The following is a 17,080-nucleotide window of genomic DNA, read 5'->3' as shown; positions in this document are numbered from 1 at the left end:
GTTTACATTCACTCTGTTTACAGCAGTGTACATTTTACATACACACTGTTTACAGTAGGACACTGTTTAATAGACTCTGTTTACAGCAGTGTACGGTTCCTATAAACACTGTTTATTGTAGGGCACTGTTTACATTCACTCTGTTTACAGCAGTGTACATTTTACATAAACACTGTTTATAGTAGGACACTGTTTAATAGACTCTGTTTACAGCAGTGTACGGTTTACATAAATACTATTTACTGAAGGGGACTGTGAGATAGACTCTGTTTACAGCAGGCTACGGCTTATATAAACACTTTTTACTGCAGGTAACTGTTTTCATGGACTCTGATTACAGCAGCGCATGGTTAACTTTCACTCTGTTTATTGTAGACCATGTTTACATAGACCATGTTTACTGTATTGTACGGTTTACGCAAAAACTGTTTACAGTAGGGCACTGTTTACCTAGACTCTGTTTACAGTAGTGTATGGTGTACTTTAACTCTGTTTACTGTAAGGCACTGTTTACATAGACTCTATTTACAGGAGTGTACGGTTTACTATTGGGCACTGTTACATAGACTCTATTTAGAGCTGACATAAACACTATTTACTGTAGGGAACTGTTTACATGGACTTTGTTTACAGCAGTATATATTTTAAATAAACTGTTTACTGTAGAGCACCGTGTATATAGAATCTGTTTCCAGCAGTATACCGTTTACTTAAACACTGTTTGCTGCAGTGCTATATTTACAAAGACTCTGTTTACATTGACTCTATTTAGAGCTGATATTGCTGACATAAACACTATTTACTGTAGGGAACTGTTTACATAGACTCTGTTTACAGCAGTGCATGGTTCTCTTTCTCTCTGTTTACTCGAGGGCACTGTTTACATAGACGAGGTTTTCCGTATTGTATGGTTTACGTAACCACTGTTTATTGGGGGGCACTGTTTAAATAGACCATGTTTACAGCAGTATATATTTTAAATAAACTGTTTAATGTAGAGCACCGTTTATATAGAATCTGTTTCCAGCAGTATACCGTTTACATAAACACCGTTTGCTGCAGTGCAATATTTACAAAGACTCTGTTTACAGTAGTGTATGATTTACATTAACATTGTTTCCTATAAAGCACTGTGTACATAGACTCTGTTTGCAGTATTGTACGGTTTACATAAGTATTGTTGACAGTTGCGCACTGTTTACATACACTGTTTAGCGTAGGGAACTGTTTACATTTGTCACTGTTTACAGCAGTGTACGATTTACATAAACACTGCTTACTGTCGGGCACTGTTTACACAAACACTGCCTACTGTAGTGCACTCTTTACACATACTCTTATTACAGCAGGTTACGGTTTTCAAAAACGTTTTACTGTAGGGCACTGTTTACATAGACTCCACGGACAGCAGTGCATGGTTTTCACAGACACTGTTTACTGCGGGACACTGTTTACATAGACTCTGTTTACAGCAGAGTACGGTTTCCGTCGGCCTTGTTTACTGTAAGGCGCTGTTGACATAAACGCTGTTTGCCGCGGTGCCCGGTTTACATTAGCTGTTTACTGCAGGGCAATGTTTACATGGACTTTGTTTAGAGCAGTATATGATTTAATAAACTCTGTTTAATTTAGGGTATTGTTCACATCGAGTTTCTTTTACAGTGGTGTACGGTTCACATAAATAATGGTTGTTGTAGGGTACTGTTTACATTCACTCTGTTTACAGTAGTTTACATTTTACATAAAACACTTTTTACAGAAGGACACAATTTACATATACTCTCTTTACAGCACTGTACAGTTTACACGAACAATATTTACTGGAAGGCACTGTTTACATAGACTGTTTACAGTAGTGAAGAGTTTACATAAAGACTATATACTGAAGGGGGCGGTGAGCTCGTATTTGAGACAGTTCTATAAACATTCCATTATCAATGCGATGTATTACTGCTCCTAATTTGCAGAGTGTCTGTCTGCCTAATAGGGTCAGGTGTCGCCAGTTCCGGTTCATTCTTCCTGGGAGTTAAACGCTTCTTGGCCCCTTGCACGATAGCCTCTTTCCCTGTATTTCCAACCAGTGTTCGAGGGACTCATTTCCTTCGCTCAAATGATTATCATTATTGGGAACCCAGCCCCCTTTTATGCCGGGTGGGATCCCATACTTCAAAGCAAAGATGCACCATAAGAGTATTTTAGTAGCAGCAAAACATTCCCTGGGAGGGGCTATGAATAGCACACATTTTAGTCCATTTCCAATGATTGATTTTATAGGCATTAGCTATTCTTAGAGACGTATATTTTCTCTTTGTCAATTCAGAAAAGATCAACTGTCTGCTGAAATGGTTAATGTTTCCTGCAGAATCTAAGGGGCAGAGAACTTGGCATGATGCCATTTACGTTTTTTCACGTAATCTAAAACTTAGTCATATTCAATTACTTTTATTCGTAAAGGCACTTTCTTTCTTTTAAACTGATCGTAATTTCCAATGTTTCCGTTCATTCGAGAAATCTCAACAAAAATCACTCAATTTATAATCTCTGACTCACAAAGACAGACGATAAAAAATACAACCCACTTCATGCTTTGACTAAAATCAATTGGTTCGACAAAACACACAGATTCTCACAGCTCACAAATATCACAGTTAACCGTTAGCCTTATCTCACGGCTACAGACAAATCTCGTTTTTAACTTAATCTTCTATTTACTTTTACTCCCCTGTTTTTTTATTCCGAAAGGGGGTCAGCTTCATTAGATTCCTATGCGGGACATATAGGTTTACCAACCTCATTCCGGTGCTTCACGATTGTTTATTTTTTTATTTATTTCAGTCTCTAAGGCACCTTTTTCTTCCCATGCAGCTCTCATTAATTTATTAACTAAGATAACTCTCCGAGCATGAGTCACTGGCCAGTAATTAAGGCTGCCGAGCCGCAGACCCCCCCCCCCCCCCACTTTCAGCTGGGGTCGAGCTGTAGCTCTCTCCCTTTCAGCTGAGAGAGTCCTGTTTAGAGATTCGTTTCGGGGTTCACGTCCCGTTAAATTCAGGAAACTGCACCGACTGCGCCAATTTGTCGTGAAAATCATAATGAAGACAAATTCCTCGAGGTTCGATTTAAGGAAATTTATTTACATAAATATACTTGTGGCGAGAGAGTGTTTCAGCTGCAAAGCCAAGGCACTGCACTCTGAGTTCTGCCGTCAAAAACCATTATATTTATAGGCTGAAATAAACAAATTTGAAGAGATAAAGCTTGGGAACATACGCAAGACGAAATATGAATGTTTTGCCCTTGGTTTAAAAACAATTCGAGTCCGCGTTTTGTTGTCCTTCGGAAGAACAACTTATTATCATAACAAGGCCAGTACCACATACTAAGCAGTATTTGGTTTACATTACTTGACCTCCTTATTTTCGCTCAAAAGCAGTGGTAAAATATAGTTAATATTCCCAGCATGCTTCTAAATTGGTAACTCATTCACTTCCTTCCACACTTACCGACACACAAAGAGTTAAGTTTCTCCCAGCTGCTGCTAATTGGAGCAGTTTCCTTCCCAGCCAATCAGGTCACTGCTTTGCTGTGATGTCACTCTTCAAGGTAAGTTTTTAAAGAGGAAAACGTACCTTCCCGACAGACCCCTGGCCACTGCTCCCGCCGAAAATCTGAAGGCTGCTTCTCCGGCAGCTGTGTCCCCGCCGCTCTCCTCGCGTTCTTTTATCCTCGCTCCCCGCTCCCCTCCTCGTGCCCTTTTATCCTGTGTCTCCGCCGCTCTCCTCGTGCTCTTTTATCCTGTGTCCGCGCCCCTCTCCTCGCGCTCTTTCACTGTGTACCCGCCGCTGTCCTCGTGCTCTTTCACTGAGTCCCCGCCACTCTCCTCGCGCTCTTTCACTGAGTCCCCGCCACTTTCCTCGCGCTCTTTCACTGTGTCCCCGCCGCTCTCCTCGCGCTCTTTCACTGAGACCCCGCCGCTCTCCTCGCGCTCTTTCACTGAGTCCCCGCCGCTCTCCTCGCGCTCTTTCACTGAGTCCCCGCCGCTCTCCTCGCGCTCTTTCACTGTATACCCGCCGCTCTCCTCGTGCTCTTTCACTGAGTCCCCGCCACTCTCCTCGCGCTCTTTCACTGAGTCCCCGCCGCTCTACTCGCGCTCTTTCACTGAGTCCCCGCCACTTTCCTCGCGCTCTTTCACTGTGTCCCCGCCGCTCTCCTCGCGCTCTTTCACTGAGTCCCCGCCGCTCTCCTCGCGCTCTTTCACTGAGTCCCCGCCACTTTCCTCGCGCTCTTTCACTGAGTCCCCGCCGCTCTCCTCGCGCTCTTTCTCTGAGTCCCCGCCGCTCTCCTCGCGCTCTTTCTCTGAGTCCCCGCCGCTCTCCTCGCGCTCTTTCACTGAGTCCCCGCCGCTCTCCTCACGCTCTGTCACTGAGTCTCCGCCGCTCTACTCGCGCTCTTTCACTGTGTCCCCGCCGCTCTCCTCGCGCTCTTTCACTGAGTCCCCGCCACTTTCCTCGCACTCTTTCACTGAGTCCCCGCCGCTCTCCTCGCGTTCTTTCACTGAGTCCCCGCCACTTTCCTCGCACTCTTTCACTGAGTCCCCGCCGCTCTCCTCGCGCTCTTTCTCTGAGTCCCCACCGCTCTCCTCGCGCTCTTTCACTGTTTCCCGCCGCTCTCCTCGCGCTCTTTCACTGAGTCTTCGCCGCTCTCCTCGGGCTCTTTCTCTGAGTCCCCACCGCTCTCCTCGCGCTCTTTCACTGTGTCCCCGCCGCTCTCCTCGCGCTCTTTCACTGAGTCCCCGCTGCTCTCCTCGCGCTCGTTCCCTGAGTCTCCGACGCTCTCCTCGCGCTCTTTCACTGAGTCCCCGCCGCTCTCCTCGCGCTCGTTCCCTGAGTCTCCGACGCTCTCCTCGCGCTCTTTCACTGTGTCCCCGCCCCTCTCCTCGCGCTATTCACTGTGTCTCCGCCGCTCTCCTCGCGCTCTTTCACTGAGTCTCCGACGCTCTCCTCGCGCTCTTTCACTGAGTCTCCGCCGCTCTCCTCGCGCTCTTTCACTGAGTCCCCGCCGCTCTCCTCGCGCTCGTTCCCTGTGTCTCCGCCGCTCTCCTCGCGCTCTTTCACTGTGTCCCCGCCCCTCTCCTCGCGCTATTCACTGTGTCTCCGCCGCTCTCCTCGCGCTCTTTCACTGTGTCCCCGCCGCTCTCCTCGCGATCTTTCACTGCAGGCTGTGACGTCACGGTTCAACTTCTTTCCACTTCTACCTGCCCTCGAGTCTCCCTCTTGATCTTTACACGGCTGGGATCCTTACAGTGATTGTCTTTTTTTCGGTTAGAGGAGGAGGTAGGGAGGGAAACACTGAAGAATTGACTCGGGTTAACTGTCACTCGACAACAGCTTCTCCACAAACCACCTTCAAAGTGTACAGAGCTGGAATCGAACTTGGGTTTCCGCAGTGTGAGATCAGAAAGTAAACACGTGGCACAAGCCCCTTTTTAAAACAGATCAACGCAACCTCGAAACAAAATACACCTACTTCTAATTATAAATGTGCTGCTGCTTTTATTTAAGCAACACATGTTTTGGGAATATTAAAAACGCCAGGCAGCGCCCACGGTGAGACAGGTCCGAACTTACAATTAAGTTGATGCTGTGAAGTAACCAGTGAGCTAAAGCTGACGCTGGCTTTGAACATGGACACATTGTATATAAATGATTACCGTGATCATACTCGCCGTGGTGGGTAACATTGATGGGAAACTCCAGTTGTTGGTGCACATCATCTCACAGCCAGACGTGACCAAAAACATAAAAGTGCGTGAAGTACCGACAGAGCACATTTATTCCGTTTAACCTCAGCGGCTCTTTAGATTAGCGGTTCATTCAATCCCACTCGATCGACCTTTCCCAAGAGGCATGCATTTGATTCCTGTCATTTCTCGCATTGACATTTGAAAGCCACTGTTGTATCAGCCTCCACCAATCTCACAGGCAGTGCAGACTAGATAACTGAACTGTATCCCAGAACATTAAAATAATTATTCGAAAGATATAACTTAAAAATCTTATCTCGCAGTTATATTCACCTGCGAGCTGCGAGAGCTGTGGCAACTGGAACTGATAGCAAATTACAACAGTGCCACTCACTCCTGCCCCAACGTTAAGTTTGATCACAGCTGAGCTTCTGCCTCAATGTCATTTCCTGCCTGTACCTCAGATACTTTCATTCCCTCAAAGTTCACTGTCGATAAGAAAAATGGAGGCAGACACCCACAGTAAAATTTCAAACCGATTTGGACATATAGATGGAGTTCTCGAATCTGCAGCGTCACAGATCTGGAAGGTGGGACAGGTCATAGGGTCATCGAAGTTTACAGCATGGAAATAGACCCTTCCGCCTAACTTGTTCATGCCTCCCAGTTTTTACTGCACAAAGCCTGTCCAATTGCCCACAATTGGTCATATCCCTCTGTACCCACCTTCTCCATATAATTATCTAAATGATTTTTAAAGGCATAATTGTAGACGCCTCTATCACTGCCTCTGCCAGCTCGTTCCAGACACTCACCACCCTCTGTGTGAAACAATGGTTCCTCTGGACCCTTTTGAATCTCCCCTCTCACGTTAAACCTATGCCCTCTAGTTTTGAATTCCACTAACCTTGGGATAATCTACTTCATCTGTGCCCCTCATTATTTTATAGCCGACGTCAAGATCACCCCTACCCTCCAAAATGTTCCAGTCTATCCAGCCGCTCAGTTTAACTCAAACCATCAAGTCCGGTAGCAGCCTAGCAAATCTTTTCTGATCTCCAGCCAAGTTAATAACATCCTTTCTATATTAGGGTGACCAGAACTGTACACAGTATTCGAAGTGTGTTCTTCCCAATGTCCTGTAGAACGTCAGCAAGACGTCCCAACTCCTGTATTCAATAATCTGACCATGTACTGTAGAATAGTAATAACGGGCACAGAAATATTAATTGTGGAACAAGGAACCTCCTTCAGTGTTGTGAATTTCCAATTATTCGTCATGTTTGCAGTGGTTCCAAAAAACAACGAAGTCGCAGAATGTGTCTGACTGGAAAAAATGTAGAAGAATATCTTGCACAAGAGCCCCACAGCAAATCAAATCTTCACCCGATACCAATAGAAACAAAACAGAAACAGAGTAAAGGAGAATGGTAAAGAGTGAAAGGGGGAGAGAGCGTTTACTGCTGGAGTATATTGCACACCACTCCCTTCCACCTCACTGCAGCAAGCACGTTGTTTCTGTCTTCAAGGATTCATGCTGTTAGAAATACATGATATTCAGTTTCCTCTGAAGCAGAATTTACCGGATTCATTGCACCGTTAGAATGACAAACGGGCAGCACGATGGCCCAGTGGTTAGCACTGCTGCCTCACGACGCCGAGTTCTCAGGTTCGATGTCGGCTCTGGGACACTGTCCGTGTGGAGTTTGCACGTTTCCCCCGTGTTTGCGTGGGTTATGCCTTCACAACCCAATGGTGAATCCAAGGAACACATCCGCCACCTTAACAGACTGATCAAGACCTTGGATCCAGATCTTCAGAGCACCCTACGTGCTCTCATCCCACGTACTCCCCGCATTGGAGATCTCTACTGCCTCCCGAAAATACATAAGGCCAACACACCAGGCCGCCCTATCGTTTCAGGCAATGGGACCCTGTGTGAGAACCTCTCTGGCTACATCGAGGGCATCTTGAAACCCATCGTACAAGGTACACCCAGCTTCTGTCGGGACACGACGGACTTCCTCCAGAAACTCAGCACCCATGGACCAGTTGAACCAGGAACATTCCTCGTCACAATGGACGTCTCGGCACTCTACACCAGCATCCCCCATGACGACGGCATTGCTGCAACAGCCTCAGTACTCAACACCAACAACTGCCAATCTCCAGACGCAATTCTGCAACTCATCCGCTTCATTCTGGATCACAACGTCTTCACCTTCGACAACAAGTTCTTCATTCAGACGCACGGAACAGCCATGGGGACCAAATTCTCACCCCAATACGCCAACATCTTCATGCACAAGTTTGAACAGGACCTACTCACCGCACAGGACCTTCAACCGATGTTATACACCAGATACATCGATGACATTTTTTTCCTTTGGACCCACGGCAAAGAATCACTGAAACGACTACACGATGACATTAATAAGTTCCATCCAACCATCAGACTCACTATGGACTACTCTGCAATATCAGTTGCATTCTTGGACACACTAGTCTCCATCAAGGACGGTCACCTCAGCACTTTGCTTTACCGCAAGCCCACGGATAACCTCACGATGCTCCACTTCTCCAGCTTCCACCCTAAACACATTAAAGAAGCCATCCCCTATGGACAAGCGCTCCGTAAACACAGGATCCCCTCAGACGAGGAGGAGCGTAACAGATATCTACAGACGTTGAAAGATGCCGTCGTACGAACGGGATATGGCACTCGACTCATCGATCGACAGTTCCAACGCGCCACAGTGAAAAACCGCACCGACCTCCTCAGAAGACAAACATGGGACACAACCGACAGAATACCTTTCGTCGTCCAGTACCTCCCCGGAGCGGAGAAACTACGTCATCTTCTTCACAGCCTTCAACACGTCATTGCTGACGATGAACATCTTGCAAGGTCATCCCCACACCCCCACTACTTGCCTTCAAACAACCGCGCAACCTCAAACGAACCATTATTTGCAGCAAACTACCCAGTCTTCAGAACAGTGACCACGACACCACACAACCCTGCCATGGCAATCTCTGCAAGACGTGCCAGATCATTGACATGGATACCACTATTACACGTGAGAACACCACCCACCAGGTACGAGGTACATACTCGTGCGACTCGGCCAACGTTGTCTACCTCATACACTGCAGGAAAGGATGTCCCGAAGCGTGGTACATTGGCGAGACCATGCAGACGCTGCGACAACGAATGAACGGACATCGCGCAACAATCACCAGGCAGGAATGTTCCCTTCCAGTCGGGGAACACTTCAGCAGTCAAGGGCATTCAGCCTCTGATCTCCGGGTAAGCGTTCTCCAAGGCGGCCTTCAGGACGCGCGACAATGCAGAATCGCCGAGCAGAAAATTATAGCCAAGTTCCGCACACATGAGTGCGGCCTCAACCGGGACCTGGGATTCATGTCGCATTGCATTCATCCCCCACCATCTGGCCTGCGAAATCCTACCAACTGTCCTGGCTTGATACAATTCACACCTCTTTAACCTGGGGTTACCCCATCTCTGGATCTGTAAAGATGTAATCACCTGCTAATGGTCGCATTTCATGCATTGTTTGGCATCTTTGAATTTGTCTATATATGTGTTTCTGGAACAGACCTCTTCATTCACCTGAGGAAGGAGCAGCGCTCCGAAAGCTAGTGACATCGAAACAAACCTGTTGGACTTTAACCTGGTGTTGTAAGACTTTGTACGGAGTAAATCTCCTTCATGCAGTATTCCACCATTTAAGTTGTGAATGATTGACAGAGTGTGATAGGTCAGTTATTGTGCAGAGCTGGAATAGAACTTGTCTTTCCCCAGTGAGAGGCCAGAAAGCAAACACGTGGCACAGCCGCTTTTAAAAATAATTGTAAAGCAACCTCAGAAAAGATAGACCTCCCTCTAATTATTAAATGTGCGTCTGCTTTTATTGGGAGCAACACAGATGTTTTCAATATTAACAGCACAGACAGCGCCCAGGGTCAGGCAGATTGGAACTTACAATGAAGTTGATGCTGTGAAGTAAGCAGTGAGCTAATGCGGGCGCTGGGTTCACACATGGACACAGTGAATAGAAAGGATTACAGTGAGAATACTCGCGGTGCTGGGGAACTTGGAGGGAACCTGCAGGCGTTGGTCCACATCATCTCAGAGCCAGAAGACATCCAAAGCATTAAAACTGGGTGAAGTACCGAAGGAGGACATTGATTCCGTTTGACCTCAGCGGCGCTATAGATGAGCAGATCATTCAATGCGACTGGAGCGCCCTTTCCCTGGAGACATACATTTGATTTCTGTCACTCCTACCATTCCCTGTGAAACCACTGTTGTATCTGCCGGTACCAGTGTCCCAGGCCGTGCAGACCAGATCAGAATCACTCGCTGTGTGAATCGTTTAGAAGCAGTTTTCCCTTAGGGATGATTAGATTGGCTGGAGTTGGGTTATTTGGAATAAAAGACGATGAGGTGAGATTCGCTCCACACATTTAAGATGATAAAATGGTGGATAATCTGGATGTAAATGAATTGTTTCCATGAACAATATAAATATCTGTTGGAAAGATGTAACTGAAATATATGATCATGCAGCTACATTCATCAGCGAGTAATGCAGAGCAGGAACTGATAACAAATGGCAACATGGGGAGACTACACGGTCACTCACACCTCCTCCACCATTCAATTGAATCACTGCTCAGCTTCTGCCTCAATGCCATTTCCCGCTTGTTCCTCACATCCTTTCATTACCTCATTTTCTGTAAGGATAATGGAGGCAGGCACCCAAAGCATTTCAAACCGAGTTGGACATTTACGGCCATAAGACCATAAGACACAGGAGCTGAACTTTGTCACTCGGCCCAGCGAGCCTACTCCGCCATTCAATCATGGCTGATATGTTTCTCATCCTCATTCTCCTACCTTCTCACCTTCTCCCCATAACCCCTGATCTCCTTATTAACCAAGAACCTATCTGTCTCTGTCTTAAAGACACTCAGTGATTTGGCCTCCACAGCCTTCTGTGGCAAAGAGTTCCACACATTCAGTACCCTCTGGCTGAAGACATTCTTCCACGTCTCTGTTTTAAAGCATCGTCCCGTTAGTCTGAGATGGTGTCCTCTGGTTCTAGTTTTTCATGCAAGTGGAAACATCCTGTCCACGTCCACTCTATCCAGGCCTCGCAGTATCCTGGAAGTTTCAATAAGATCCCCCTCATCCTTCTAAACTCCAACGAGTACAGACCCAGAGTCCTCAACCGTTCTCATACGACAAGCTCTTCATTCCAGGGATAGTTCTAGTGAACCTCCTCTGGATCCTTTCCAAGAGAACCATATCCTTCTTCAGATACGGTGCCAAAACTGCTCACAATACGCCAAATGAGGTCTGACCAGAGCCTGAGACAGCGTCAGAAGTACATCCTTGCGCTTGTACTCTCACCCTCCCGACATGAATGCTAACATTGCAATTGCCTTCCTAACTGCCGACTGAACCTGCACGTTAACCTTAAGAGAATCGTGAACAAGGCCTCCCAAGTCCCTTTGTGCTTCTGCATTCCGAAGCATTCCCACATTTGGAAAATAGTCAATGCCTCCATTCCTCCTTCCAAAGTGCATAAACTCACGCTTTTCCACATTGTATTCCATCTGCCAATTCTTTGCACAGTCTCCTAACTTCAAAGTCCTTCTGCAGCCCCCGCCCACCCCCCTCCCCACCCTCCCACACCCCGCTTCCTCAATACTACCTGTCCCTCTACAGATCCTCGCATCATCGGCAAACTCTGCAACACTGCCTTCGGATCCTTCTTCCAGATCATTAATGTATATTGTGGCAAGTTGTGGTCCCAGCACAGACCCCTGAGGGACACCACTAGTCACAGGCTGCCATCCTGGAAAATACCCCTTTATTCCCACTCTCTGCCTTCTGCCAGTCAGCCAATTCTTTTTCCATCCCAGGATGTTACCCTGAACACCATGGGCTCTTAACCAATTTAACAGTCTCCTATGCGGCACCATGTCAAAGGCCCTCTGGAAATCTAAATAAACCACGTCCACTGGTTCTCGTTTGTCTAACTTCCTTGTTACTTCCTCAAAGAACTCTAACAGATTTGTTAGACATGACCTCCCCTTGACAAAGCCGAGCTGACTCAGTCCTATTTTATCCTGCACTTCCAAGTACTCCGCAATCTCATCCTTAATAATGGATCTAAAATCTTACCAATGACCGAAGTCAGGCTAACCGGACTTTAATTTCCCGCCTTCTGCCTCCCTCCCTTCTCAAACAGCGGCGCTAAACTAGTACTTTCCATTCCTCTGGGACCCTTTCTGCCTTCAGTGATTCCTGAAAGATTCCCGCCACTGCCTCCACATTCTCCTCAGCTATCTCTTTTCGAACCCTGGGATGTAGTCCATCCGTCCAGGTCATTCATCCACCTTCAGACCTTTCAGTTTCCGCAGAACCTTCTCCTTAGTGATGGCCACGGCACTCCCCTCTGCCCCCTAGCTCTCCTGGAGCTCTGGCATCCCACTGGTGGCTTCCAACGTGAAGAATGATGCAAAATAACTATACAGTTATACCTGTTATTACTTCACAAATCACATTTTACAGTGGTCCAATGTCTTTTTCTTGTCTCTCTCTTACCTTTTATATATTGAAAAAATATATTCCTATCGTCTTTTACATTACTAACCAGCTTGCACTCATACTTCATCTCCTCCTCGTTTATTGCTTTTTCAATTGTCCTCTGTTCGCTATTAAAGTCTTCCCAATCTTCTGGCATCCCACTATTCCTCGCCACATTGTATGCTTTTTATTTTGCGTTACCGCTGTCCTTGATTTCCCTCGTCAGCCATGGACTCCTTGTTCTCCCCTAAGCATGTTTCCTCCTCCTTGGGATGAAATTCTGTTGTTCCTCCCAAATAGCCCCCCAAAACTCCTGCCATTGCTGTTCCACTGTCTTCCCTGCTGGGCTCCTTTTCCAATCAACTCTGGCCAGCTCCTCCCTCGTGTCTTTTCAGTTGCCCCTATTTAATTGTAATACCGTTACATCTGATTGCAGCTTCTCCCTCTCAAACTGCACGTTAAATTCCAGCATATTGTGGTCACTGCTGCCTAAGGGTTCCTTCACCTTAAGTTCCTAATCAAGTCTGCTTCATGACACATCACCAAATCCAGAATTGCCTGTTCCCTAGTCGGCTCTGTCACAAGCTGCTCCAAACAAAAAGCATCTCTTAGACTTTCCACAAATTCCTTTCCTTGGGATCCACGCCCAACCTGATTTCCCCAGTCTACCTGCATATTGAAGTCCACCATGATTATTGTAATATTGCCTTTTTTACATGCCTTTTCTATCTCCTGATTTAATTTCTGCTCCACATCCTGCCTACTGCTAGGGGCCCTGCAAATTACTCCCATCAGGGTATTTTTATCTATTCGATTCCGCAACTCTGCCCTCAGAGATTCTATGCCTTCTGATCCTATATCGCTCCTTGCTATCGATTTAACTTCATTCCTCACTAACAATGCAACCCCGCTCCCTTTACCCATCTGTCAGTCCTTTCGATAGAACACTTGCATATTTTGATGCAAGCCCTGATCACCTTGCAGCCACGTCTCTGTGATTCCCATCACATCCTCCCAGCCAATATCAATGTGCGCAACCTCCCAGCGAGGATAGTGATGCCCCTATAGTTTAGATGCTGCCCGCCCTTCTTCTCCAGGTCCCACCTGTCCCGGAAGATAGCCCAATGGCCCAGAAATCTGAAATCCTCCCTCCTACACCATCAGTTTAGCCACGTGTTTAGCTGTACTATCCTCTTATTTCTGGCCTCACTGTCACGTGGCACAGGGAGTAATCATGTGAGTAATCCTCAGAGCACCAGGAGCAAACCCACGCAGACACGGGGAGAACGTGCAGACTCCGCACAGACAGTGACCCAAGCCGGGAATCGAACCTGGGACCCTGGTGCTGTGAAGCAACAGGCTTCACGCCTCTGTGCTACTGTGCCGGCCTTCAAATCAGGAATCCTCAAGAATTGGGAGAGTGTCGGTATCACGGAGAGCTATGGATCTGCTGTGTAATACTGAGAAATAAATCAGCAAGGCCATGGCAGGGTTTGATTCTCCTACAATCCGCCAGCTCCAATCTTAACCATCGCATTGGACCCCGGCATTGATTAGTCCATTAAACCTGGGAAACAGACTCTAATTGATAAATAATAAATGGAAACAATGGTTGATCACTCTCTTATTGTGAAACAGTCAGTATTTTCCCGAGGAGAAACATTAGAGGATACAGAAGGGAACCAAAAGGACCGGTCTCCCCAACAACACCAGCGGGAGTTTGTAGTTATCCAGTTGCGGCAGTCAGGTAGGATCAATAATTAAAATAAATATGTGACACAATATATAATTGTTTTTGAGCCCATTACTTCCCGGATTCCATCATTCAAATTGCTGAGACGTCTTCAGTAGAAACAGGCAGAGGATCACATTGTATTCCACCACATAGCAGCGATATTTCTAGTAATTCATGGAATTAAAAACTGAAAGATAATTTCTGATACTCATGGACATTTCCAAATGCATATTATTGTGAAAAGTATAAAGATTTCTAGATATATTCAGTAATCATTGGACTGAAAATAATCATGTTCCTGGCATGATGATTCTATCGAAAGATAATCACAGTTTAGTTAATTGTGAGCAGAAATGTCTATGTTCAATTTATTGTGTTATTGTAGTGAGGTCAGGAATTACTGACTCTATTTGAAAGAACAATCTTAGTATGAATATTGTCTGACAATATTTTTTTACGCCTGTGATTACTGGAAGAATCAATCCTTCAATAATCACATTCAATGTTGTAATTAAATGTTTTTCGTTATTTACTGTGTTCAATGGACTGAAAAAGAACGTGATGCTTTCTAACAATGTTGTGCAAACATGATGTCATCCTGCCTTCAACATTGGATTTCATAGATCATAGATCACAGAATTTATAGTGCAGAAGGCGGCCATTCGGCCCATCGAGTCTGCACCGGCTCTTGCAAAGAGCACCCTACCCAAGCCCACACCTCCACCCTATCCCCATAACCCAGTAACCCCATCTATCCTAAGAGCAATTTAGTGTGGCCATTCCACCTAACCTGCACATCTTTGGACTGTGGGAGACAATTAGATCACCCGGAGGAAACCCACGCAGACACGGGGAGAACGTGCAGACTCTACACACACAGTGACCCAAGCGGGAATCGAACCTGGGACCCTGGCGCTGTGACGTCATAGTGGCACCACTATGCTACCGTGCTGCCCGATTTGCTCAGTTTTCTTTGGTAGAAACAGGCAGAGAGAATTCTCACACTATTCAGTCATGGCACAACTATGATTAATGAAATTAAATCCTGAGATATAATTGCTGGTATCATAGACATGGGAAATATTTCCCAATACATATTATTGTGGGAAGTTAAAAGATTTATTCATACCGTTAGTGATGAATAGATTACTCAGTATCTTGCCATGATAATTCTCTTGGAAAATGACCATCGGTTTAATGTCCTGTACCCGGTTCTCCGTCCCACCAGCCCCGTTATCCGGCGCTCTGCACCCCCCGCCACAACGGGAGTCTCCGTTCCCGCAGCCGGGCAATGAGGTTTCCCATTGTGACCACCCCACGCCATCGAGAAACCCGCCGACATGGGTGCGCTGCCGGCGGAATTGGAGGATGCTGCCGAGGGAGAATCCCATTGATTGGGATTGTGAGCTGAACAAATGCATTTTTAATTGATGCTACTACTGTTGTGTGGTCAGGAATTACAGATTCTATTCCACTGAATAACAATCTCAATTTGATTATGGTCTGAACAATAATTAGAAACCGCCTGTGATTATTGCAATGAACAATCCTTTGACAATCACAGTGAAAGATGCAATGAAATGTTTTCAGTTATTTGCTGTGTTTAATGGACTGGAAACGAATTTGGTATTTTCTATCAATGTTGCACAAATAACAATTAGTTGTGTAATGCTTGTTGGACTTTAACATGAGCTGTTCACTGATTTAATTCAACCTCGCAATGAATGAATAAGATAATTGTTTATTGGACCAAACAATCAATTCAAGTTCTCTCTGATTATTGGGATGAACGATGTTAACAGGTGATTAATCTTCCATAAAAAAATTATTAAATAATTCAATTAAAAAGCACCAGATCCGTCAGAACTTTACCAGTTTAAAGACATTTAATGTTGGGAAACTGGCAATCATTGATTAAAATATCTGAGCCATTTTAACAGCTAGTTCTTCCATATTCGCTTTGATTATTGGGTGTAATGATTAAAAGTTAGTTACTCTAACTCTTGGACTGAATCCAAGCAGTATAAAATGTGTTGGCCCTCAGGACAATCTCAACAAAAGGACATTTGTTGCAGTGACTGATGTCGTCTCCAAATCCCGCAGCCCACTCATCCCTCTCTGGGGTGGGGTGATATCTGGGCTTGGGTGATCTCTGGGGTTGGGTGATATCTGGGCTTGGGTGATCTCTGGGGTTGGTTGATCTCTGGGGTTGGTTGATCTCTGGGCTAGGGTGATCTCTGGGCTAGGGTGATCTCTGGGCTAGGGTGATCTCTGGGCTAGGGTGATCTCTGGGGTTGGGTGATCTCTGGGGTTGGGTGATCTCTGGCGTTGGGTGATATCTGGCGTTGGGTGATATCTGGCGTTGGGTGATATCAGGGGTTTGGTGATATCTGGGGTTGGATGATCTCTGGCGTTGGGTGATATCTGGGGTTGGGTGATATCTGGTGTTGGGTGATCTCTGGGGTTGGGTGAACATAGAACATAGAACAATACAGCGCAGTACAGGCCCTTCGGCCCACGATGTTGCACCGAAACAAAAGCCATCTAACCTACACTATGCCATTATCATCCATATGTTTATCCAATAAATTTTTAAATGCCCTCAATGTTGGCGAGTTCACTACTGTAGCAGGTAGGGCATTCCACGGCCTCACTACTCTTTGCGTAAAGAACCTACCTCTGACCTCTGTCCTATATCTATTACCCCTCAGTTTAAAGTTATGTCCCCTCGTGCCAGCCATATCCATCCGCGGGAGAAGGCTCTCACTGTCCATCCTATCCAACCCCCTGATCATTTTGTATGCCTCTATTAAGTCTCCTCTTAACCTTCTTCTCTCCAACGAAAACAACCTCAAGTCCATCAGCCTTTCCTCATAAGATTTTCCCTCCATACCAGGCAACATCCTGGTAAATCTCCTCTGCACCCGCTCCAAAGCCTCCACGTCCTTCCTATAATGCGGTGAACAGAACTGTACGCAAT

General features: G+C 46.0%; 1 long non-coding RNA gene across 1 annotated transcript; it reads left to right on the top strand.

Annotated features, from left to right (window-relative positions):
- Nucleotides 1-14,007: 14,007 nt before the first annotated feature.
- Nucleotides 14,008-15,951, top strand: LOC140396763 (uncharacterized). The gene is made up of 2 exons (XR_011936629.1): nucleotides 14,008-14,112; nucleotides 15,329-15,951. It is a non-coding gene; the product is annotated as an uncharacterized lncRNA (long non-coding RNA).
- Nucleotides 15,952-17,080: the final 1,129 nt, after the last annotated feature.

Source organism: Scyliorhinus torazame, chromosome 20 (assembly GCF_047496885.1).
Source record: "Scyliorhinus torazame isolate Kashiwa2021f chromosome 20, sScyTor2.1, whole genome shotgun sequence".
Lineage (NCBI taxonomy): Eukaryota > Metazoa > Chordata > Chondrichthyes > Carcharhiniformes > Scyliorhinidae > Scyliorhinus > Scyliorhinus torazame.
The sequence above is the reverse complement of the archived record's forward strand: the minus strand, read 5'-3'. Positions and strand labels throughout refer to the sequence as shown.